Source organism: Grammomys surdaster, unplaced genomic scaffold, assembly GCF_004785775.1.
Source record: "Grammomys surdaster isolate TR1022 unplaced genomic scaffold, NIH_TR_1.0 150, whole genome shotgun sequence".
Taxonomy (NCBI): domain Eukaryota; kingdom Metazoa; phylum Chordata; class Mammalia; order Rodentia; family Muridae; genus Grammomys; species Grammomys surdaster.
The window spans coordinates 18,008,283-18,010,600 of NW_021604608.1; the positions used below are offsets into that span (position 1 = coordinate 18,008,283).

The window sequence follows — 2,318 nt, forward strand, 5'->3', positions numbered from 1 at the left end:
CAGAAGCAGCACAGGCCAGGGCCCAGGTGACATCACCAGCCACTCACATTGGGCTGTTCTTCACTACCTTCAACTCTCCAGTTCTGCCTCTCTTCATTGTGCCCACATCCTTCTGTTTCTCTTTCTCTTCCATTTCTCTACTACTTACTTGATCTTCTTAGTGGATCTTCTTAGTGGATCCCAGGATCTCTGAGTGTCTGAGGTCATTTCAGAAGTGTTTTCAGGAGTGCTATGACCCGCCTGATCATTATGGCACCAGGCAAAGGTCATCTCAGTCATGGTTTGCTCCCCCAGGCCTGTGTGTGCATCACTGAACTGGTAGTCATCTCAGGTTAACTTCCTATCTCCCTGTCTGAGTCCCATGGTCCTTGTCCTCCAGGGCTTGCTCCTATCAGGGGCTCATGATCCCAGGCTTGGTTCTTCTAGTCTCTGGCTTGCGCCCTGACCTGGGAGTCCATCTGGGCCTGCTCAGCACCAGATTGGTGGTTAGCTCAGGCTAGCTTCCTTGTCCAGGCCTACTGACACCAGACTGGTGGTTATCTTAGACTCCCCCTTGTTCAGGGAATATTTGGCTACTAATCAATTGAATGTTCACAGGTCAGAAGACTAAGCATAGACATAGCCTTTCACCTCCCTGCCACCTACTGACACACATGTGACACAGCAGGCACACTTGCAAAGCCTCTAGGGGCAGGGTAATACTCATCTTTTAAGAAGAAATTAAAAGTTTCAGACAAGAGTCTTACTGTGTAGCCCTGACTGCTCTGAAATCTGCAGCAGTCCTCCTGACTCAGCTTTCCTGAAAAGAATCATTTTTTAAAAAAAAAATGTTTTTATTTTGTTACATGATGAGTGTTTATCTTAAATGAATGTTTGCATTATATGCAAGTCTGGTACCCCTGGAGGCCAGAAGAGGCATCAGATCCTCTGGAACTGGAGTTACAAATGTTTTTTTGTGAGCTGCATTGTGAATGCTGGGAATCCAACCCAGGTCCTCTATCAGAGCAGTCAGTGCTCTTAACTGCTGAGCCATCCCTCTGGCCCCTATAACCACCTTTTAATAAACCATGAGGGTGACCAGGGTTAGGAGGCAGTGGCAGATGCCAGATGCCCATGGATATTTTTGGCTGCATTCTCACTATCCTCTACCCTAGTCAGAAGGCAGTAGTTTAGTCGTCAGATAGAGAAATATGTGAGTCATTTGAACCTATTGGGTCTTTTAATAATCCACAAAATGAATGACATTTAAGAGCTAAGAGGCTAGTGTTGCAACTAGTCACACCTTCCAGAAAGAAGACAGGCAAGAGTGAACAATGCACTTGGGAGGCTGAGGCTGGAGGACTGTGAGTTCCAGGCCAACCAGGCCTACTCAAGGAAATGCCCTTTTTCACACACACATTTTCTTAAAAAAAAAAAAAAAAACTTATTGTGCATAAACATGTTTGAATATGCATATGACAGCACTTTTGGATTTTTCAGTGTCTTCAGGATATTTTGTTTTACAAAGCAAATACACAGTTTTATTTAGTGCTAACTTATTGGGAATGCTAAGTAATCTGTCCTCGCCTCAGCACACTACATTTGCACACACATCTCTGTACCGTCCTGTGCCTTCCCATTGTCACGGACTCAGAAGAATGCAGACAGTCTGGGCTGAAGACAGAAGGGAGTCAGAGTGGTGAGCAAGAGAGTTTGTATGGATCAAGACGCCCGAGAACAAGCCAGGATAGGAATAGAGCTTGCCAACGGCATTCCTGGCCAGAGCCAAGCAGAAACTACCTAAGAGTCAGAAGCTATAGGACAGGAGGGGTGGATTAAGAAAGGTCAACCCAAGAGTCACTATGAGTCAAGAACTATTAGGAACCCAGAACCCAAATCTTCGAGTCTTCAGTGTATACCCTGGCCATTTTGAGTCGTTCTGTTCCTTCATTTGGTCACTCCTCCCCCAAGCCTTTGACTCATGGGCAATAACATGCTTTTAGAGTCTTCCAGGAAGACTATAAAGCTTCATATTTGATAGAAGGCATGCCAAGAATTTGGGCCTGTATTTTAAAGTGCTAGGGTAGCTTGGATGTTAGCTAATAGCCATGAACTGCTATTAAGTTTTACTCTCCTGGGGTTGCCTTTCATTGAGGAAGCCCAAGCAACATGGAAAAAACCCATCCGATCATTCCAGTCAACAGCCCTAGCCAAGTTCAGTGCTTAGCCAACTCAGCTTATTGAAGACACAAGATACCTCAGCTGTGTGAGTCACTATGTCTCACAGCACAGACGTGGTGCAGAAGCTGTCTCTCCTGTGCTACTCTTGAATTCTCGAT

General features: G+C 45.5%; 1 non-coding gene across 1 annotated transcript; it reads right to left on the reverse strand.

The window, feature by feature from the left end:
* Positions 1-563: 563 nt before the first annotated feature.
* LOC114619539 lies at positions 564-695 on the reverse strand. Its single transcript, XR_003711175.1, has one exon. It is a non-coding gene; the product is annotated as a small nucleolar RNA SNORA17 (small nucleolar RNA).
* Positions 696-2,318: the final 1,623 nt, after the last annotated feature.